Source organism: Protomyctophum bolini (genome assembly GCF_963924005.1).
Source record: "Protomyctophum bolini genome assembly, chromosome: 3".
Classification (NCBI taxonomy): domain Eukaryota; kingdom Metazoa; phylum Chordata; class Actinopteri; order Myctophiformes; family Myctophidae; genus Protomyctophum; species Protomyctophum bolini.
In genome coordinates this window covers 31,080,042-31,105,357 of record NC_137864.1, presented here as the reverse complement: position 1 = coordinate 31,105,357, position 25,316 = coordinate 31,080,042, and the positions used below count along the sequence as shown (strand labels likewise).

The 25,316-nt window shown below is 39.0% G+C and overlaps 1 protein-coding gene across 2 annotated transcripts in view; it reads right to left on the bottom strand.

Moving 5' to 3' along the window:
• Positions 1-24,277, bottom strand: part of LOC308312607 (transcription factor MafK-like) — a 29,761-nt gene extending 5,484 nt beyond the window's left edge. The window contains exon 1 of one of the 2 annotated variants that reach the window (XM_080759273.1): positions 24,175-24,277. The gene's annotated coding sequence lies outside the window, so the exon portion shown is untranslated. Of the gene's footprint in view, positions 1-23,439; positions 23,826-24,174 lie in introns of those variants that run through there. The other variant, XM_080759274.1, reaches the window with a different exon arrangement.
• Positions 24,278-25,316: the final 1,039 nt, after the last annotated feature.

Below are 25,316 nucleotides of genomic sequence, written 5' to 3'. Positions count from 1 at the left end.
GCAAACTGAAAGAACGCTGACAACTCAAGAGCAGAGCTGCTTACTGTTACAGCGGAGAGACAACACACAAGCACACGAACACGCGCACACACACACACACACACACACACACACACACACACACACACACACACACACACACACACACACACAAACAGGACAGGACGCATGGAGGAGAAGGAGGAGGTGAGGAACGGTAGGTAGCGAAGAAGTGGGAAATACAGAAGTGGAGAAAGAGAGAGCGAGATGAGAAAATGAAATAATAGAAAAGGAGGAAGAAGGGAAGGAGGGGGGTGTGAGAGAAAAAATATAGTGAGGGGGGGGAGCTGAAAGAATTGCTGACGTCTCCAGAGCTGATTAGCAGCGTTACAGCGGAGACATCACACCCACAGCGGAGGGAAAAACGCTGAGTATGGAGGGAAGACAGAGTCGTGTGGAGGGGGCAAATGACAGGGGAGAAAGAGGGATAGAAGAAAAAAGACATAGGCTAGTGAGAGAGGAGGAGGAGGAGAGGACAGAGGTGCAGGGAGAGAAGGATGGAGAGGGAGGCTGATGAGGAGCAATAAGAAGGGTGGGAGAGAGAGGGAAGGAGGAATGGAGGGATAGAGGGAGGGAGGGGGGGCAGTGAAGGAGGATGAGGGGGTGGGAGAGTGTTTGGGTGAAAATGCATCCTCAACACATTTGTAAGAGCTTAGCTGTTGGGTATGGGGGGTAGAAAGGAAGGGATAGAGGGATGGAAGGATAGGGGGGGGGGTTGAAAAGGAGGGAGTAGAAGGGGGAAAAATCTACTGAACTCAGCAACGGCCACGGCTAAAACCTCCAATTAGAAAAAGTTCTGGAGTTGATCCGATGCAACAAAACTGCTGCCACTCTTTCTCTCCCTGACTCCCTCTTCACTCTCTCTCTTTAAATTCTCCCCCTCACTCTTGCACTCACACACGCACACGCGCGCACACACACACACACACACACACACACACACACACACACACACACACACACACACACACACACACACACACACACACACACACTTGTGGACAAGTCTGATTCGAGTGAAAGATCGAGCCGACTATACCACAACCGCATTGAAAAATCCAGTGTTAATGACTTTGGAACCATCTTTTTTGTTTGCTTATTAAATAAAACCTGTGAATTTTTCAGGGTATAGTGAGAGAGAGAGAGAGAGAGCGCGCTAGTGCTGTCAAGTAGTGTGGGTCATAGCTCATAGGTGAACTCACTTATCACAGAAGAAGATACTGTAGATTTAAGGAAATGGGCTGGGGGTGTTAAGGGAGCCAGTAAATAATTAACGGTGAGCAATGTGCATGTGCAGTGGCTAATTGAGAATTAGGAATCTGATCAGTGATAACGGCAACCTCACAGTCTCACAGCAGAGATATGAGAGTGAGAGAGAGAGAAAGAGAGAGAGAGAGAGAGAGAGAGAGAGAGAGAGAGAGAGAGACACAGACAAACAGACAGAGAGAGAGACAGACAGGGTGGGAAAGGTCATGAGAGAGAAAGAAAGACAGATAGTATTTACCTGTCTAAATACTTCCTTAATGTCAACGAAGTCCACTCCCACAACACCAGAGGGAGTTCAACAAACCATGTACAACCCAGATTCGGCACAAACAAGGGATTAAATTAATTTCGCTCCTATGCCACCAAAATGTGGAACTCCCTACCAACAGTCATTAAGACATGCAAATCCCGTGACTCCTTCAAAACGGCTCTCAAAGGGCACCTACGGACGGCTGCAATTCGAAACTGGCCCCCGTAAAATCTGAATCCCCACCCACCTCTGTTTCCCCTCACTGTATATATTTCTTTCGCCTTTTTACCTCCTATGATGATGAATTTTTGACTATATAGTTGTGTATATTCGTACGTCTCTAAATGCCCTATTGTAAACAAGTGTAATTGTTAACAGTTTTTGTATTGAGTTGTACTTGAAATGTACTGTAATTCTGAAAACTGTTAATAAATCAATCAATCAATCAATCAATCAAAGAGGGGTGGGAAAATCAAGGGAGGGAGATACTGATAGAAAGTGTAGGAAGTAAAAGAAGAGGAGGCAGGAGTTTGAAGTTTTCCATGTGGAGCTATTAACTAGAAGGTACACAGAGCGTGAAATAAGCATGCTAACAGACACAAACACACAGAGAGACAGAGAGAGAAAAGAGAGAGTGCAGAGAATATGGAGAAAGAAACTATCACTTCAGACATTTCTTCTCAAGGTAACAAAAACATCTATTGTGTGTATCGTTTCAGTGTGCACATGACAGTGTTTGTGTGTGTTATTAAAGAACAGAAAAAGTCCTGGCGTCGACACGTTTTTCCCAATTCCAGGTAGTAAGTCGAAGTGTGATGACAAATTTCCCAACACAAGCAAAAAAACAGCATCGTCAGGCAATTGAGCGCTGGCTCCTTCTTTTTTTTTTGTATTTCGTAAGGGCTTTTTTGAGTGAAGAGAAACCTTGTAGGTTAATTTGGTTTCCCCCCACCACCTCTCTCTCTCTCTCTCTCTGTAGGTGTTTGTTTGTGTGTGTGTGTGTGTGTGTGTGTGTGTGTGTGTGTGTGTGTGTGTGTGTGTGTGTGTGTGTGTGTGTGTGTGAGGGAGAGAGAGAGAGTGAGAGAGATAGAGAACACAAAGAGCTGCAAGGGAGACGGTGATAAGCTAAGCTAGCATGTCGTTTATTTCCCCTAGACTTAGTACATCCCAGGTCAGCAAAAAAAATAAAGGTAGAGAAACAAACAAAAACTGACTTGCTCTCAGCATCTAGTTGTGCCATTAGGTGAGCATAGGATGACTCTACGAGGAATAATGATTAAAGTTACATTAAAAGTCCTACTTTTGTAACCAATCTATTCACCCAGAAGCAGTGACATCATATTTTGTGCATATTAAAAAGGACACCATAGACAGGCCTTGTATTGTAGTCTGGAGATACCATGGAGAAGCGAGAGTGAGTTTAGTGATGTGTAGGCTGGTACCAGTCTGTATGCCATGGTAACCGGTGGTCAGTGGCATGGAGATATTCCAGGTGGTGACAATCTTTATTCTTTATGGAGGCAAAGTTCCTGTGTCTCATAGTAGGTATAGCATGACTGGCACGCGCATTCACACGAGTAGTGCACACATCAATACTGACATGCGTAAAATAGATTATAAAGGGTCGCTCCTCTTCCCACCCGCATCCTTTTTACGGTTGCATTCGCAACTGGAAATCAAAGATGGTGGATTTGAATTTACTGAACTAGAGGTTTCACCCATTTGTAGAAACCAATGGGTGCCTTCGTCCATATTTTTTGGACATCCACAGTTTTTGGACAAACCAAAAAACAGCATTGGGATTTGATATCTAATCTGTGAGAGTAGAAATAACTCAGCAAAGAGCAAACATTGTATCAGTAAGAGATATAGGAATGGTTAATCAAATTATGTCTCTAACAGCCTAAATCCAAATCTGATCGACTAAAGGGGCCTCTGGATTTCTAGATACAAGGTACTTGCTAATGGTGGCATGCCATTAGCAAGTGATGTATCCCACGGTCATCAGGGTTTCGGATCTCCCAACATCATACCCCTCACTCAGGTGACCCAGCCGGGGTGATCAAGTCCCGACTTACGTCCCAGTAGCTACCCTCGATCAGAGCCATTAGGGAAAAACCAGGGCTACACAATCCGCTCCTCCTGAACTACTCTGCCTTGACTGGGTATGCGGGAGGATCGCATCAATCTGGCGTGTGGAAGGCGAAGGACTAGGCTCTGTAGGTTGACTCCTGTCCGGCCCCTCCTACATCTCACCAGGTCCACTCCTGCTCTCACCAGGTCCAGCCCCTGTGCGTTGCACCAGACTCCCAGCACCAGGCACTTCATTCAGGAGTGGTGGATTCTCTAGCCACAATGGTTCTGCAGGCTCCACCTGGCCCATGGTGATGCCGCAGACTCCACTTGCGGCTTGAATGGCCCTCCTAAAGGCCTCACCGTGGGTTGTTGGTCTTCTTCCTCACGGAAGACACAGGCTGTGCCGTCTACATTCCGGCTGCCACCCGTCTCTCCGGTGGTCACCAGACTATTCCTGGTTTTCACGTAGTCTATTCCTATGAGTCACTATAAATAGAATAACTAAAACAAAAATACATCGCATGGATGCACCTGGGACGTATCCTCAGTGATGTATCCCATGAAGTGATATTGGCAGGGATTATGTGCCTAGTCACCCCTAGTGTGTCAAACCAAAAAACTGAACTTAACTGTCGAGTGCGCAAGCACATGCACACAAGTCATAGCTGCGGTGTCACTGTATCTCACTCTGTTTATGTGCGGGCACACATGTGTTACATACTGTACATTACACTGTAATGATTACAGTATGTCTCTATCTTTTTATGTGGGGTGCACACACAAGCGTAGTAGGTGTCTGTGTGTGTGTGTACGTACTATGTGTGTATGTGTATGTGTGTGTGTGTGTGTGTGTGTGTGTGTGTGTGTGTGTGTGTGTGTGTGTGTGTGTGTGTGTGTGCACGCGCAGAAACTGATGCAAGTCATGGGTTGCAGCCGTCAGGACCAGTGGAGGCTGCAGGAACCAGTGTATGCCAGTGTTTCTGGCATACGGTTTAACTTTTCAATGTGGTCCAGACATTTGGCACTGATTGCTCTTGTAGTTTGCAAGATTAGCTTCGGAAACACAGACAGACACACAAGGGCCAAACAATAATCTCCAGCTCTTCCCCGGCCCGGGGACACCTTGAAGACTTATGGTTGGATATGGCACTGTTTCCCAAGCAGTAGGTTGAGACCCATTTGTGGGTTGCGGACAAATGTTAATGGGTCCCTTTATTTTTTGTTTCCTACATTTTGTTTTTAATTATTATTATTTCTTAATTTCTTCCAAAAATGATTCCCGCTAAATGGCAGTATCAATAGTTCAGCACAGGCCAATATATATTTGTTCCATTTCTTTAGAACGAGAGTTGTAAGATTTGTCTTAAATCATGATTATAATGTTATAAATTTAAGCCCCTTTAAAAAGAAGTAAAAAACGTCTTTGGCCTGGAGGCTATTTGTGAAAAAGAAGTCAAATAAGTACTTGGCCAAGAATGACAAATTCAATGAATGTTTTTCAGTAATTTCACGAAGATAATAAAAGACAAAATCATTACAATACCATGAATTAGAAAACAAATGTTTAAGAAGTAGTGAAAATAGTCAATCACAACGCGGCTCGAACCGATGCATTGTGAGTAGTATGATATGGTGTCTGTTCGGTACCTTTTTTGGCCACTGGTGGCGCTAGTGAGCAATTAATGCATAATTTGCATAATTAATTATGCAAATTAGTAATTAAACATTCCTTGAATTCCATAGATATAATTAGCATAATCATAAATAATAAATATCCATAAATATAAATATCCATAAATATAATTAGCATATAATAGTTTATAATTAAATAATAATAAAAACTAATAATAGGTTATTTATAAATGCATGATGTATGGTCCCTGCGTCACCATTTGCCATGTCCCCAACATGTAAATTTTGTCACTGGGGTTAAGGTGGGGGGGATGGTCGCTAACCTCAGGCAATATTTATTTAGGGCAGGGGGGTCACTGTCTTAAGGGGGGATGGGCTCTAACCATGGGCCAGGTGCGACATGCAAATTAAATGAAGCGAGGGGGTGTGGTGGGGGGATGGGCACCCCCCTCTTTGTGGAATGCTAGGTGCCAGACATGCAAATTAAATGAAGCGGGGGGGTGAGGTGGGGGGATGGTATCTAAACAGGTGCAAGTTAGATAAACAAGGGGGTGGGGTGGGCTCTAACCAGGTGCTAGTAGTAAAATGCAAATTAGATAATCACAAAGGTGGGGGTCCTTATCTTTGAAGTGAATTGTATGCATAAATTAATCAAGGTAGTATTTAAATTCCTTACATACATTGACAGTGGGTGTGTGATTCCACCTAGTGGTCAATATCTATATAAATATTTACACTGCAATACCATTTATGCCCTGATGTGATCTCAGTCATCTAGGGAAATGTTTTTCAATCATTGGTCTGGGGACCACCAGTGGTCCTTGAATGTAATTATTGTGTAAGTCAAGGATATCCCCCTAGTGTTCAAGCTCTATATAAATATTTACACTGCAATACCATTTATGCCCTGAGGTGATCTCAGTCATCTAGGGAAATGTTTTTCAATCATTGGTCTGGGGACCACCAGTGGTCCTTGAATGTAATTCTTGGGTAAGTCAAGGATATCCCCCTAGTGGTCAATTTCTATATACATATTTACAACTGCAATACCATTTATGCCCTGATTTCAGTCACCTAGTGCAAATGTCTTCAAGCATTGGTCCGGGGGCTACCGATGGTCTTTGAGAGGGTTCAGGTGACCCTCCCCCCAGCTAAATCATGGAGAGTTGGTAACCAAATAGTCTCCTTATAGATCTTTAACTCTATACTTTTCAATTTTTTGTGTTTTTGAATTTTTATGTTTCATGGTGTCCTAAGGTGTATGGTTTATTGTCTGTCTTGTATTATTTTTGGTGTTTTGTGTTGTGTCTTTGAATTTTGCATGCTTCATGTGGTACTAGGTGTTTGGGTTATTGTCTGTCTTGTATTATTTTTGGTGTTTTGTGTTGGGATCTTTGATTTTTTTATGTTTCATGTTGTCCAAATGGGGTTGGGTATTGTAAATCTTGTATTATTTTTTGTGTTTTGGGTTGTGTCTTTGAATTTTGCATGCTTCATGTGGTACTAGGTGTTTGGGTTATTGTCTGTCTTGTATTATTTTTGGTGTTTTGTGTTGGGATCTTTGAATTTTTTATGTTTCATGTTGTCCAAATGGGGTTGGGTATTGTAAATCTTGTATTATTTTTTGTGTTTTGTGTTGTGTCTTTGAATTTTGCATGCTTCATGTGGTACTAGGGGTTTGGGTTATTGTCTGTCTTGTATTATTTTTGGTGTTTTGTGTTGGGATCTTTGAATTTTTTATGTTTCATGTTGTCCAAATGGGGTTGGGTATTGTAAATCTTGTATTATTTTTTGTGTTTTGTGTTGTGTCTTTGAATTTTGCATGCTTCATGTGGTACTAGGTGTTTGGGTTATTGTCTGTCTTGTATTATTTTTGGTGTTTTGTGTTGGGATCTTTGAATTTTTTATGTTTCATGTTGTCCAAATGGGGTTGGGTATTGTAAATCTTGTATTATTTTTGGTGTTTTGGGTTGTGTCTTTGAATTTTGCATGCTTCATGTGGTACTAGGTGTTTGGGTTATTGTCTGTCTTGTATTATTTTTGGTGTTTTGTGTTGGGATCTTTGAATTTTTTATGTTTCATGTTGTCCAAATGGGGTTGGGTATTGTAAATCTTGTATTATTTTTTGTGTTTTGTGTTGTGTCTTTGAATTTTGCATGCTTCATGTGGTACTAGGTGTTTGGGTTATTGTCTGTCTTGTATTATTTTTGGTGTTTTGTGTTGGGATCTTTGAATTTTTTATGTTTCATGTTGTCCAAATGGGGTTGGGTGTTGTAAATCTTGTATTATTTTTTGTGTTTTGTGTTGTGTCTTTGAATTTTGCATGCTTCATGTGGTACTAGGTGTTTGGGTTATTGTCTATCTTGTATTATTTTTGGTGTTTTGTGTTGGGATCTTTGAATTTTTTATGTTTCATGTTGTCCAAATGGGGTTGGGTATTGTAAATCTTGTATTATTTTTGGTGTTTTGGGTTGTGTCTTTGAATTTTGCATGCTTCATGTGGTACTAGGTGTTTGGGTTATTGTCTGTCTTGTATTATTTTTGGTGTTTTGTGTTGGGATCTTTGAATTTTTTATGTTTCATGTTGTCCAAATGGGTTGGGTATTGTAAATCTTGTATTATTTTTTGTGTTTTGTGTTGTGTCTTTGAATTTTGCATGCTTCATGTGGTACTAGGTGTTTGGGTTATTGTCTGTCTTGTATTATTTTTGGTGTTTTGTGTTGGGATCTTTGAATTTTTTATGTTTCATGTTGTCCAAATGGGGTTGGGTATTGTAAATCTTGTATTATTTTTTGTGTTTTGTGTTGTGTCTTTGAATTTTGCATGCTTCATGTGGTACTAGGTGTTTGGGTTATTGTCTGTCTTGTATTATTTTTGGTGTTTTGTGTTGGGATCTTTGAATTTTTTATGTTTCATGTTGTCCAAATGGGGTTGGGTATTGTAAATCTTGTATTATTTTTGGTGTTTTGGGTTGTGTCTTTGAATTTTGCATGCTTCATGTGGTACTAGGTGTTTGGGTTATTGTCTGTCTTGTATTATTTTTGGTGTTTTGTGTTGGGATCTTTGAATTTTTTATGTTTCATGTTGTCCAAATGGGTTGGGTATTGTAAATCTTGTATTATTTTTTGTGTTTTGTGTTGTGTCTTTGAATTTTGCATGCTTCATGTGGTACTAGGGGTTTGGGTTATTGTCTGTCTTGTATTATTTTTGGTGTTTTGTGTTGGGATCTTTGAATTTTTTATGTTTCATGTTGTCCAAATGGGGTTGGGTATTGTAAATCTTGTATTATTTTTGGTGTTTTGGGTTGTGTCTTTGAATTTTGCATGCTTCATGTGGTACTAGGTGTTTGGGTTATTGTCTGTCTTGTATTATTTTTGGTGTTTTGTGTTGGGATCTTTGAATTTTTTATGCTTCATGTTGTCCAAATGGGGTTGGGTATTGTAAATCTTGTATTATTTTTGGTGTTTTGGGTTGTGTCTTTGAATTTTGCATGCTTCATGTGGTACTAGGTGTTTGGGTTATTGTCTGTCTTGTATTATTTTTGGTGTTTTGTGTTGGGATCTTTGAATTTTTTATGTTTCATGTTGTCCAAATGGGTTGGGTATTGTAAATCTTGTATTATTTTTTGTGTTTTGTGTTGTGTCTTTGAATTTTGCATGCTTCATGTGGTACTAGGGGTTTGGGTTATTGTCTGTCTTGTATTATTTTTGGTGTTTTGTGTTGGGATCTTTGAATTTTTTATGTTTCATGTTGTCCAAATGGGGGTGGGTATTGTAAATCTTGTATTATTTTTTGTGTTTTGTGTTGTGTCTTTGAATTTTGCATGCTTCATGTGGTACTAGGTGTTTGGGTTATTGTCTGTATTGTATTATTTTTGGTGTTTTGTGTTGGGATCTTTGAATTTTTTATGTTTCATGTTGTCCAAATGGGGTTGGGTATTGTAAATCTTGTATTATTTTTTGTGTTTTGTGTTGTGTCTTTGAATTTTGCATGCTTCATGTGGTACTAGGTGTTTGGGTTATTGTCTGTCTTGTATTATTTTTGGTGTTTTGTGTTGGGATCTTTGAATTTTTTATGTTTCATGTTGTCCAAATGGGGTTGGGTATTGTAAATCTTGTATTATTTTTTGTGTTTTGTGTTGTGTCTTTGAATTTTGCATGCTTCATGTGGTACTAGGGGTTTGGGTTATTGTCTGTCTTGTATTATTTTTGGTGTTTTGTGTTGGGATCTTTGAATTTTTTATGTTTCATGTTGTCCAAATGGGGTTGGGTATTGTAAATCTTGTATTATTTTTTGTGTTTTGTGTTGTGTCTTTGAATTTTGCATGCTTCATGTGGTACTAGGTGTTTGGGTTATTGTCTGTCTTGTATTATTTTTGGTGTTTTGTGTTGGGATCTTTGAATTTTTTATGTTTCATGTTGTCCAAATGGGGTTGGGTATTGTAAATCTTGTATTATTTTTTGTGTTTTGTGTTGTGTCTTTGAATTTTGCATGCTTCATGTGGTACTAGGGGTTTGGGTTATTGTCTGTCTTGTATTATTTTTGGTGTTTTGTGTTGGGATCTTTGAATTTTTTATGTTTCATGTTGTCCAAATGGGGTTGGGTATTGTAAATCTTGTATTAATTTTTGTGTTTTGTGTGGTGTCTTTGAATTTTGCATGCTTCATGTGGTACTAGGTGTTTGGGTTATTGTCTGTCTTGTATTATTTTTGGTGTTTTGTGTTGGGATCTTTGAATTTTTTATGTTTCATGTTGTCCAAATGGGGTTGGGTATTGTAAATCTTGTATTATTTTTGGTGTTTTGGGTTGTGTCTTTGAATTTTGCATGCTTCATGTGGTACTAGGTGTTTGGGTTATTGTCTGTCTTGTATTATTTTTGGGGTTTTGTGTTGGGATCTTTGAATTTTTTATGTTTCATGTTGTCCAAATGGGGTTGGGTATTGTAAATCTTGTATTATTTTTTGTGTTTTGTGTTGTGTCTTTGAATTTTGCATGCTTCATGTGGTACTAGGTGTTTGGGTTATTGTCTGTCTTGTATTATTTTTGGTGTTTTGTGTTGGGATCTTTGAATTTTTTATGTTTCATGTTGTCCAAATGGGGTTGGGTGTTGTAAATCTTGTATTATTTTTTGTGTTTTGTGTTGTGTCTTTGAATTTTGCATGCTTCATGTGGTACTAGGTGTTTGGGTTATTGTCTGTCTTGTATTATTTTTGGTGTTTTGTGTTGGGATCTTTGAATTTTTTATGTTTCATGTTGTCCAAATGGGGTTGGGTATTGTAAATCTTGTATTATTTTTGGTGTTTTGGGTTGTGTCTTTGAATTTTGCATGCTTCATGTGGTACTAGGTGTTTGGGTTATTGTCTGTCTTGTATTATTTTTGGTGTTTTGTGTTGGGATCTTTGAATTTTTTATGTTTCATGTTGTCCAAATGGGTTGGGTATTGTAAATCTTGTATTATTTTTTGTGTTTTGTGTTGTGTCTTTGAATTTTGCATGCTTCATGTGGTACTAGGTGTTTGGGTTATTGTCTGTCTTGTATTATTTTTGGTGTTTTGTGTTGGGATCTTTGAATTTTTTATGTTTCATGTTGTCCAAATGGGGTTGGGTATTGTAAATCTTGTATTATTTTTTGTGTTTTGTGTTGTGTCTTTGAATTTTGCATGCTTCATGTGGTACTAGGTGTTTGGGTTATTGTCTGTCTTGTATTATTTTTGGTGTTTTGTGTTGGGATCTTTGAATTTTTTATGTTTCATGTTGTCCAAATGGGGTTGGGTATTGTAAATCTTGTATTATTTTTGGTGTTTTGGGTTGTGTCTTTGAATTTTGCATGCTTCATGTGGTACTAGGTGTTTGGGTTATTGTCTGTCTTGTATTATTTTTGGTGTTTTGTGTTGGGATCTTTGAATTTTTTATGTTTCATGTTGTCCAAATGGGTTGGGTATTGTAAATCTTGTATTATTTTTTGTGTTTTGTGTTGTGTCTTTGAATTTTGCATGCTTCATGTGGTACTAGGGGTTTGGGTTATTGTCTGTCTTGTATTATTTTTGGTGTTTTGTGTTGGGATCTTTGAATTTTTTATGTTTCATGTTGTCCAAATGGGGTTGGGTATTGTAAATCTTGTATTATTTTTTGTGTTTTGTGTTGTGTCTTTGAATTTTGCATGCTTCATGTGGTACTAGGTGTTTGGGTTATTGTCTGTCTTGTATTATTTTTGGTGTTTTGTGTTGGGATCTTTGAATTTTTTATGTTTCATGTTGTCCAAATGGGGTTGGGTATTGTAAATCTTGTATTATTTTTGGTGTTTTGGGTTGTGTCTTTGAATTTTGCATGCTTCATGTGGTACTAGGTGTTTGGGTTATTGTCTGTCTTGTATTATTTTTGGTGTTTTGTGTTGGGATCTTTGAATTTTTTATGCTTCATGTTGTCCAAATGGGGTTGGGTATTGTAAATCTTGTATTATTTTTGGTGTTTTGGGTTGTGTCTTTGAATTTTGCATGCTTCATGTGGTACTAGGTGTTTGGGTTATTGTCTGTCTTGTATTATTTTTGGTGTTTTGGGTTGGGATCTTTGAATTTTGTATGTTTCATGTGGTACTTCAAAATATTATATTAATACAACAGGCCGCCTGTTTGTATTAATAATATTTTGAAGTACAGATTTACAATACCCAACCCCATTTGGACAACATGAAGCATAAAAAATTCAAAGATCCCAACACAAAACACCAAAAATAATACAAGACAGACAATAACCCAAACACCTAGTACCACATGAAGCATGCAAAATTCAAAGACACAACCCAAAACACCAAAAATAATACAAGATTTACAATACCCAACCCCATTTGGACAACATGAAACATAAAAAATTCAAAGATCCCAACACAAAACACCAAAAATAATACAAGACAGACAATAACCCAAACACCTAGTACCACATGAAGCATGCAAAATTCAAAGACACAACACAAAACACAAAAAATAATACAAGATTTACAATACCCAACCCCATTTGGACAACATGAAACATAAAAAATTCAAAGATCCCAACACAAAACACCAAAAATAATACAAGACAGACAATAACCCAAACCCCTAGTACCACATGAAGCATGCAAAATTCAAAGACACAACACAAAACACAAAAAATAATACAAGATTTACAATACCCAACCCATTTGGACAACATGAAACATAAAAAATTCAAAGATCCCAACACAAAACACCAAAAATAATACAAGACAGACAATAACCCAAACACCTAGTACCACATGAAGCATGCAAAATTCAAAGACACAACCCAAAACACCAAAAATAATACAAGATTTACAATACCCAACCCCATTTGGACAACATGAAACATAAAAAATTCAAAGATCCCAACACAAAACACCAAAAATAATACAAGACAGACAATAACCCAAACACCTAGTACCACATGAAGCATGCAAAATTCAAAGACACAACACAAAACACAAAAAATAATACAAGATTTACAATACCCAACCCCATTTGGACAACATGAAACATAAAAAATTCAAAGATCCCAACACAAAACACCAAAAATAATACAAGACAGACAATAACCCAAACACCTAGTACCACATGAAGCATGCAAAATTCAAAGACACAACACAAAACACAAAAAATAATACAAGATTTACAATACCCAACCCATTTGGACAACATGAAACATAAAAAATTCAAAGATCCCAACACAAAACACCAAAAATAATACAAGACAGACAATAACCCAAACACCTAGTACCACATGAAGCATGCAAAATTCAAAGACACAACCCAAAACACCAAAAATAATACAAGATTTACAATACCCAACCCCATTTGGACAACATGAAACATAAAAAATTCAAAGATCCCAACACAAAACACCAAAAATAATACAAGACAGACAATAACCCAAACACCTAGTACCACATGAAGCATGCAAAATTCAAAGACACAACACAAAACACAAAAAATAATACAAGATTTACAACACCCAACCCCATTTGGACAACATGAAACATAAAAAATTCAAAGATCCCAACACAAAACACCAAAAATAATACAAGACAGACAATAACCCAAACACCTAGTACCACATGAAGCATGCAAAATTCAAAGACACAACACAAAACACAAAAAATAATACAAGATTTACAATACCCAACCCCATTTGGACAACATGAAACATAAAAAATTCAAAGATCCCAACACAAAACCCCAAAAATAATACAAGACAGACAATAACCCAAACACCTAGTACCACATGAAGCATGCAAAATTCAAAGACACAACCCAAAACACCAAAAATAATACAAGATTTACAATACCCAACCCCATTTGGACAACATGAAACATAAAAAATTCAAAGATCCCAACACAAAACACCAAAAATAATACAAGACAGACAATAACCCAAACACCTAGTACCACATGAAGCATGCAAAATTCAAAGACACCACACAAAACACAAAAATTAATACAAGATTTACAATACCCAACCCCATTTGGACAACATGAAACATAAAAAATTCAAAGATCCCAACACAAAACACCAAAAATAATACAAGACAGACAATAACCCAAACCCCTAGTACCACATGAAGCATGCAAAATTCAAAGACACAACACAAAACACAAAAAATAATACAAGATTTACAATACCCAACCCCATTTGGACAACATGAAACATAAAAAATTCAAAGATCCCAACACAAAACACCAAAAATAATACAAGACAGACAATAACCCAAACACCTAGTACCACATGAAGCATGCAAAATTCAAAGACACAACACAAAACACAAAAAATAATACAAGATTTACAATACCCAACCCCATTTGGACAACATGAAACATAAAAAATTCAAAGATCCCAACACAAAACACCAAAAATAATACAAGACAGACAATAACCCAAACCCCTAGTACCACATGAAGCATGCAAAATTCAAAGACACAACACAAAACACAAAAAATAATACAAGATTTACAATACCCAACCCCATTTGGACAACATGAAACATAAAAAATTCAAAGATCCCAACACAAAACACCAAAAATAATACAAGACAGACAATAACCCAAACACCTAGTACCACATGAAGCATGCAAAATTCAAAGACACAACACAAAACACAAAAAATAATACAAGATTTACAATACCCAACCCCATTTGGACAACATGAAACATAAAAAATTCAAAGATCCCAACACAAAACACCAAAAATAATACAATACAGACAATAACCCAAACACCTAGTACCACATGAAGCATGCAAAATTCAAAGACACAACACAAAACACAAAAAATAATACAAGATTTACAATACCCACCCCCATTTGGACAACATGAAACATAAAAAATTCAAAGATCCCAACACAAAACACCAAAAATAATACAAGACAGACAATAACCCAAACCCCTAGTACCACATGAAGCATGCAAAATTCAAAGACACAACACAAAACACAAAAAATAATACAAGATTTACAATACCCAACCCATTTGGACAACATGAAACATAAAAAATTCAAAGATCCCAACACAAAACACCAAAAATAATACAAGACAGACAATAACCCAAACACCTAGTACCACATGAAGCATGCAAAATTCAAAGACACAACCCAAAACACCAAAAATAATACAAGATTTACAATACCCAACCCCATTTGGACAACATGAAGCATAAAAAATTCAAAGATCCCAACACAAAACACCAAAAATAATACAAGACAGACAATAACCCAAACACCTAGTACCACATGAAGCATGCAAAATTCAAAGACACAACCCAAAACACCAAAAATAATACAAGATTTACAATACCCAACCCCATTTGGACAACATGAAACATAAAAAATTCAAAGATCCCAACACAAAACACCAAAAATAATACAAGACAGACAATAACCCAAACCCCTAGTACCACATGAAGCATGCAAAATTCAAAGACACAACACAAAACACAAAAAATAATACAAGATTTACAATACCCAACCCATTTGGACAACATGAAACATAAAAAATTCAAAGATCCCAACACAAAACACCAAAAATAATACAAGACAGACAATAACCCAAACACCTAGTACCACATGAAGCATGCAAAATTCAAAGACACAACCCAAAACACCAAAAATAATACAAGATTTACAATACCCAACCCCATTTGGACAACATGAAACATAAAAAATTCAAAGATCCCAACACAAAACACCAAAAATAATACAAGACAGACAATAACCCAAACACCTAGTACCACATGAAGCATGCAAAATTCAAAGACACAACACAAAACACAAAAAATAATACAAGATTTACAATACCCAACCCCATTTGGACAACATGAAACATAAAAAATTCAAAGATCCCAACACAAAACACCAAAAATAATACAAGACAGACAATAACCCAAACACCTAGTACCACATGAAGCATGCAAAATTCAAAGACACAACACAAAACACAAAAAATAATACAAGATTTACAATACCCAACCCATTTGGACAACATGAAACATAAAAAATTCAAAGATCCCAACACAAAACACCAAAAATAATACAAGACAGACAATAACCCAAACACCTAGTACCACATGAAGCATGCAAAATTCAAAGACACAACCCAAAACACCAAAAATAATACAAGATTTACAATACCCAACCCCATTTGGACAACATGAAACATAAAAAATTCAAAGATCCCAACACAAAACACCAAAAATAATACAAGATAGACAATAACCCAAACACCTAGTACCACATGAAGCATGCAAAATTCAAAGACACAACACAAAACACAAAAAATAATACAAGATTTACAACACCCAACCCCATTTGGACAACATGAAACATAAAAAATTCAAAGATCCCAACACAAAACACCAAAAATAATACAAGACAGACAATAACCCAAACACCTAGTACCACATGAAGCATGCAAAATTCAAAGACACAACACAAAACACAAAAAATAATACAAGATTTACAATACCCAACCCCATTTGGACAACATGAAACATAAAAAATTCAAAGATCCCAACACAAAACACCAAAAATAATACAAGACAGACAATAACCCAAACACCTAGTACCACATGAAGCATGCAAAATTCAAAGACACAACCCAAAACACCAAAAATAATACAAGATTTACAATACCCAACCCCATTTGGACAACATGAAACATAAAAAATTCAAAGATCCCAACACAAAACACCAAAAATAATACAAGACAGACAATAACCCAAACACCTAGTACCACATGAAGCATGCAAAATTCAAAGACACAACACAAAACACAAAAAATAATACAAGATTTACAATACCCAACCCCATTTGGACAACATGAAACATAAAAAATTCAAAGATCCCAACACAAAACACCAAAAATAATACAAGACAGACAATAACCCAAACCCCTAGTACCACATGAAGCATGCAAAATTCAAAGACACAACACAAAACACAAAAAATAATACAAGATTTACAATACCCAACCCCATTTGGACAACATGAAACATAAAAAATTCAAAGATCCCAACACAAAACACCAAAAATAATACAAGACAGACAATAACCCAAACACCTAGTACCACATGAAGCATGCAAAATTCAAAGACACAACCCAAAACACAAAAAATAATACAAGATTTACAATACCCAACCCCATTTGGACAACATGAAACATAAAAAAATCAAAGATCCCAACACAAAACACCAAAAATAATACAAGACAGACAATAACCCAAACACCTAGTACCACATGAAGCATGCAAAATTCAAAGACACAACACAAAACACCAAAAATAATACAAGACAGACAATAAACCATACACCTTAGGACACCATGAAACATAAAAATTCAAAAACACAAAAAATTGAAAAGTATAGAGTTAAAGATCTATAAGGAGACTATTTGGTTACCAACTCTCCATGATTTAGCTGGGGGGAGGGTCACCTGAACCCTCTCAAAGACCATCGGTAGCCCCCGGACCAATGCTTGAAGACATTTGCACTAGGTGACTGAAATCAGGGCATAAATGGTATTGCAGTTGTAAATATGTATATAGAAATTGACCACTAGGGGGATATCCTTGACTTACCCAAGAATTACATTCAAGGACCACTGGTGGTCCCCAGACCAATGATTGAAAAACATTTCCCTAGATGACTGAGATCACCTCAGGGCATAAATGGTATTGCAGTGTAAATATTTATATAGAGCTTGAACACTAGGGGGATATCCTTGACTTACACAATAATTACATTCAAGGACCACTGGTGGTCCCCAGACCAATGATTGAAAAACATTTCCCTAGATGACTGAGATCACATCAGGGCATAAATGGTATTGCAGTGTAAATATTTATATAGATATTGACCACTAGGTGGAATCACACACCCACTGTCAATGTATGTAAGGAATTTAAATACTACCTTGATTAATTTATGCATACAATTCACTTCAAAGATAAGGACCCCCACCTTTGTGATTATCTAATTTGCATTTTACTACTAGCACCTGGTTAGAGCCCACCCCACCCCCTTGTTTATCTAACTTGCACCTGTTTAGATACCATCCCCCCACCTCACCCCCCCGCTTCATTTAATTTGCATGTCTGGCACCTAGCATTCCACAAAGAGGGGGGTGCCCATCCCCCCACCACACCCCCTCGCTTCATTTAATTTGCATGTCGCACCTGGCCCATGGTTAGAGCCCATCCCCCCTTAAGACAGTGACCCCCCTGCCCTAAATAAATATTGCCTGAGGTTAGCGACCATCCCCCCCACCTTAACCCCAGTGACAAAATTTACATGTTGGGGACATGGCAAATGGTGACGCAGGGACCATACATCATGCATTTATAAATAACCTATTATTAGTTTTTATTATTATTTAATTATAAACTATTATATGCTAATTATATTTATGGATATTTATATTTATGGATATTTATTATTTATGATTATGCTAATTATATCTATGGAATTCAAGGAATGTTTAATTACTAATTTGCATAATTAATTATGCAAATTATGCATTAATTGCTCACTAGCGCCACCAGTGGCCAAAAAAGGTACCGAACAGACACCATATCATACTACTATTGTGAGCTTGTAGATCTCCTATTTTCACTAGTTTGGGTTCCGGGCAAACCTAAAACGTTTGGGAACCACTGCAATATGGGATCCGTTTTGCAAATACAGGTAATATTTGGTGTGTGCGATTCCTGGTCTTCACTCTTTGCACTGATCCCTTGTGATTTTCTTAACATGGTTCAGAAATTCATACCACAAGTCTCGGATCGTCTCACTGCAGTTAAAAACTGCGGCAAGTTGGCACATAAAGATGATGCAACTGGAAGACAACCCCTGGCGTGGATACTCTGGTTACCGAAGCTTTGCTTATCTATAGCTACAACCCGCTCTTAGTATCCCAAGACATCATGTAAAAACAAAGCATTGCTATTGGGGCTTATGTATTGTATTGTGCGTGTGCGTGTGTGTACATGTGCGTGTGTGTGTGTGTGTGTGTGTGTGTGTGTGTGTGTGTGTGTGTGTGTGTGTGTGTGTGTGTGTGTGTGTGTGTGTGTGTGTGTGTGTGTGTGGAGATGTGGTAGTGTCCTCTTACATGTGCTGTACTCTCTACTACACTCAAGCCTTCTCAAAAAAACACAAATAAACTTTTGTATGCTGGATGAGTCCTGAGGGGCCAAATATGAGAGCTTGACATCATGCCTGGTGATCAAAAAGAGAGGCTATCGATATGGCAAAGAAGCATGGAGATCATGTTAACCGTGTGAAGTAAAATACCACGAGAAACATAGTAAGACAAAGTTAGCCCCTAAAAGTAATTTGAGCAACTTAGCATAAAACTAAGAGTCGCTGTCAATTGCATTATTGATGACGATGCAATATTGTTATGCTGTAATGGGATCTCTTTGTAGGCTATTTTTGTTCATTATCTTGTAAATAAGGAGCATACTGTATATGTGGGACCACATGTGTACACAGATACAAAGATGCGCACAAACATACTACACAGCCAAGCATGTACTGTGCATGTACTGTGCATCCCCCCCCCCTCCCTCCCACACACACACACACACACACACACACACACACACACACACACACACACACACACACATACACACACACACAGAGTTCCCTCTGCGACCACCATGTCAAAGACACAAGGAAGCAGTCAAGCAGAAGAACAGTGGAGCACAGCAGTGATTATGCACCGGATCTGCTTACACCATATTTCATCATTACTGTAGAGAAAAAAAACACTCAAATATTGATCTACCCCACTCTCTCCCTCTTCTGATTTCCCCATTTTTCCTCTCTTACTCCTTTACCTGAATTTCCTTTATGCTTTTTGTCTACCCTCCCTTCTGTCAGCCTCACTCCTCACTTTCTCCCTCTCCCTCCAAGCTGTTACATTTCTGCAGAGACATTTGTTAACTCAACAGACGTCTCTGAAACACATCTCAAAGTTGTAAACAAGATTGTGAGCATACACACACAGGGCACTTAAAGAATCTCTATCACACAAAAGCCTATAGGAAAGACAGCACGATGGAAAATAAAACATTAACCGAAAGAACTAATTGATAGTACTTGCATCAGTGTAGCCCTTCGTTTCATCGGCGCAAACGCCTCTTGGTTTAATAGCTCCTGTCCGATTCATCATCATCTGACATACCTAATGGAGCTCTTGCATACTGTTTCATCACATTGTAGGTGCACATACTGTAAGCACTCATTACTACAGTACACACACACACACACACACACACACACACACACACACACACACACACACACACACACACACACACACACACACACACACACACACAATAATCATGTTTTATTTCATTGATGCTGAAGAAGAGGGTAATGCAATATGTATTGCTCACAGCAAGCACCAACTGTCTCATGTGGCAACTGCAACATTTTCCAAGTAAGGGAGATTGAAAAATCATTTCCCAGACGCCAGCCACACGCAATGCGAGCACACACACACACACACACACACACACACACACACACACACACACACACACACACACACACACACACACACACCTGTGTGCTTACTGAATATTATAGAAACTAGTACATCCTAGGTCTACTCCCCTCTAGATCTTATAGGACATATTATAGGACATACAAACTAGTACATCCTAGGTCTACTCCCCTCTAGATCTTAGCATCTTGCAGGTGTGTTCTATAATACTTGCTCTCTCTCTCTTCGTTCTCTCATGTGCATGCACACACACACGTGCACACACACACACACACACACACACACACACACACACACACACACACACACACACACACACACACACACCCCCCCCCCAATGAAAAGAAAGTAGCTGTGGTAAGTAACAAGTGAAAACGCCATCTGTCAAGCATAAGAGCATTTGCTTTGCCTCAGCATTTTTGGGGGGAATGCCTTGAAGACAAAAGGGTCCTTGTTCTCAATCTCTCCACAAATCCCATCTCTCATTCTTCTCCCTCTTCCTTCATCCCTCGCTCTGCGCCTCGCTGCACTGCCACCATCAGCAAAGTTGCACACATAAGCATTGGTCAGCGTTCAATTACTGTGAACACCAGGGAGGGATGGGGAAGTACTTGACAGAGAAATGCACTTCAAGCACTGATTAAATACTGATACCATGTATAAAAAAGCTTAGCCCCTAGGTTGTGGGTGTGTGAGTGTCTATGTGTGTGTTTGTGTGTGTGTGTGTGTGTGTGTGTGTGTGTGTGTGTGTGTGTGTGTGTGTGTGTGTGTGTGTGTGTGTGTGTGTGTGTGAGTGCGCACATGTGACTGTGTGTGTGTGTGTGTGTGTGTGTGCATTGCACAACATTTGAGGAGTTGATGGGAAAAGTAGTCTATATGGGTGTGCTAGGGGGGGAAATGGTGAAAGCATTTGTGTGTATGAAAGAGCGGGAAGTAGAAAAGGGGGACAGAGTGAGAGAAAGAAGAGAGGCAAAGAGAGGCCACTCCTCTCTTCGAAATTCTAGTACTGATACAAGTGTTTCATCATTATGGCCCTCTATTACAGTACTTGCCAACTTGCTTACTACATACTTTTGATACACTCAGTAGAGTGCTGACTCCAACGAAAGCTGCTGATATGGAGTCATTAGAGGGTGAAGTTTCTGTTTCTCTTCAGCCCATATTGCTTCCCTATTACTCTTCAGTGTTTAAGATGTACGGTGTTCATCAAGGTTGCTACTATAGCCAAAAGATAATGGCCCTTCAGCCAGATCAATTAAAGGGCATCAATGCGTGGTATAGACCATACCCTTGTGAGGTTTATGTTTCATTTTGGTACTATTTGGTATTAGTTTTGGTGTTTTTTCTGCACAGTTCATGAACACTGGCCTTTCAACAGAAACTGCCATGGATAATACTGTATTGCACTTTAAATTCATCAGCACTTTTTTTTAATTATTATTTTTTACCAATGTTGTCTGCCGTCTCTCTACTTGGTGTCCAACCATGGAAAACGAATACCGCGAAAAACTGTATTTTGCTCCCTTGTATACCTATGTGTAGGCTATGTATTAAGGAAGTGACAATAAAAATGTATTCTGATGGGACTGCCATATATATATATATATATATATATAGGCTATATATATATAATTAAAAAAAATTGTGGCTTTCGCCTTTTTTATGGAGGGACAGACAGTAGGCTGACAGGAAATGAGGAGAAGAGACATGCAGTAAAGGCCGTCGGGATCGGGAGTCGAACCCGCGGCACACTGCCAAGGTACCAGCCAAGGTGCCTGGACAATATATATATATATATGTATATATGTGTGTGTGTGTGTGTGTGTGTGTGTGTGTGTGTGTGTGTGTGTGTGTGTGTGTGTGTGTGTGTGTGTGTGTGTGTGTGCTAGCCACCTTAACAGCCAGGAATATCACTTTCATTGTCCTTGTGGTGGTGACCAATTAAGCCAAAAGCAGACCAAGCAATAGGCTGTTCAACTGATATTTTACCACCTTTATTTCACGTGTTCACCAAAATAACAAAAGCTCCCCTAAAAACAATTAAATGTCCAGCTGAAACAGTCGTGTCTCTCCACACACACACACACACACACACACACACACACGTCCTGTGTATACGGGTCCTATGATAGGACCCGTCACATTATACATAGGCTACAAGCATATATTTATTTCAAAGACTAGCCTAATAAACAGATCTCATTCGCTCGCGCCCAGACCTTTGTCCGCCGGTGCCATATTGTTGTAGCGAATTTAGTAACCTATCGAATCATGAGACTCCAGCGCGAGAACTCGATCTCGGCAAGGTAATTTACTTGATTTGAAATTACACAGCAAGAACCAATCTCACCGTTATCAATAATAGCAATTAGGAATTTAGCATATGAAACAGCATATCATTATGCAGCATCCTACGTGAATGTAACATATAGGCAGGCTAATTGCCTATACCAAACCCCAGTATTTTGGTGACCTTCCAACCATGCACGCGCTGCGCGTAATAAAGCAAGCGAATAGACATGAGGCAGCGATAAAACTGCTAAATCGGCAATAATAATAATAAACCTGGAATATTGGGAATACATTTAATTTAATTCAATATGCCACCAATGTCAGTATAACTTCATGTTGCCATGGCTCCCCTCATGCCTCCGCTCTGCTCGCGCAAACGTTCAGATAGGCTACTTGTGATGAATCAGCATCTCAATATGGCCAGTCAGTCTGATTGACTCTGAGGAAATATAATAAAACAGGCTTTACGTCATGCAGACCATGATTAATCCACGAGACAAGTGAAGGCCACAAAGCAAATTGTGTAATTTCATTAAATGGCAATACTAAATAAATATAGTATTGCCACAGTTGTACCCTTTCCCTATACCCTCTTGGCTCATGTGGCAAATATTTGACACTTTGCCAGCTTTAGTTACGCAAAGAGGCGATAATGTCATGGGGTCTGTTTATTTTTGTTACTGCGTTAAGGGGTTTGCATTATGCCACATGCGAGTAGTAAGCAGGTGGAGGGGGAGTAAATACATGATGAGTGAGTAAATATGGAAACTATATTTTCACCAATTACATCTGCGAACAGCTGACTAGATAGTAAAGCTATTATAGCCACCTTACCTCAGAACGAAGCAACAGATTATAATCAATGTGCAAGTGCTCGCTGTGTCCACTCCACTGTCCAGTAGTCGGGTCAATTATCTTCGCTCCGGTTCACGTCTCTCAACAACTCCCAAACGGCTTTCACCTGTCTACATAACATGATCGAGTCTGACAGACACTCAAAATTGGGGAATCCCCAACTCTTTCCATACCTCTACCTACTTGTCCTCCTCAAACTCTACCCCGATCAATTCCGACATGCCTGCTCTGTGCCTGGACAGTGGACACTATAGTGAAAGTGTACACAGCGGCCGCCCTCTTTGTCTACAGGCAATACTGTCTACTCTTATGATTCTGAAAGCTCCGGTTGGTCGGTCGGTCGGCGTGGCGATAGCAGCGACCGCTGGAGCGCAAGGCTGCCTGCTGTGTTTGACGGCCCAATGGTGATGATTCAGCAGGGGAGGCTAGCCCTTTAAACAGCGCCTCATTGGTATGATGTCGCTCGTTTTGGGCTGTGATCCAGTCAGCATAACATAACAGCAGCACGGCACCACCACCACGCAGTGGCACGCACGCACACACCGCACCGGGACGCCGACGGGACGGGAGACGGCGACAGCGGCGTGGCAGGCAGTGGTGGCGTACACAGTCAGCAAAACAATATATATCTATATCCAGCATTTCATATAGAGCAGATCAGCAATGATTTATTTATACTGCAAGTAGGCTACTAACTAAACCGTACAAACTTACCCGACCAAAAGTGAGATGGTTCCTGCGCCCACCGCACCGCCAAAGGTTTTGATTTACCGCTGAATGCCGAGCCGGCGCTCAGAGCGACAGTTGGTGTTCACACCTTCTTGCAGATCGCGGATCTATCCACCCCTTCCTCGCTTGTTTTAGTCTATGGTAGGAAGCGCCAGACGTCAGATGATGTTTGGATCACATGGTTTCATTCATGAAGGATCTACGCGACTAGCATTTAAAGAGATAGGCTAATATACGACTCGTATATTACGAGACACTACAAATGACTACATTATAATAGGTTGTTTATTGCAAGGTAACAATCACTAATTCACTATAGGCATTTTGTAAAGTGTGACCAAGGCAAGGGCTACCATACTACCGGCCTTGTGTTATTTTCCTTATGTCAGAACTGTCCATTTCAGTTAAGGCTACTGGTAGTCAGACTAGTTACCTGCATTGTACCGTGTGTGTGTGTGTGTGTGTGTGTGTGTGGTAGTAGGCTCCAGTATAAACATACCTGCTTTATACTAACTCAAGGTAGGGAGGGGAACTAGTATAGGGGTTTAAAATGCAACCGTTCCAATGCCAGACAGACACCCTTAGTAAACATGATTAGCCTATATTAAAGCAGAAACAAAATTAGTAGCCCTTCAGGTGAGTTGCACCCAAAATCAACAGAACTAGTCACCATTTAGGAAGTTGATCCACACAATCACATTAGACACGGGTGGTGTATAAACATATACATGTAGGCCTATATGAAAATATGCACCTCAGATAGGCTATGTTATCTGATCTCCATTTAGCTTCACTAATCACTACCTACCGTATACCTAATATGTTCCCCGTTTAATTCTACTGGCTGAGGGGCACAATTCAACTCAGGCAGTCTGTAGTAGTACACATATACTTTAGTCCGAGCGCCAAAAGGAGGCCAGTACTGCATACTCAGTTTCACACTCACTGTGTGGTAAGTTGGTAACCAACTTCCTCTGTTGCTTTTTGACCAGACATCAGCACTGAAATCACAATCAACTGCATCAGACACACAGCACACACTGAAACGTGCACCACGGTCCATGTGTCAAAGGAGATAAACATACAGGCTTCCCTGCACACCCACACCACTCTCCAGCATGTCTCTC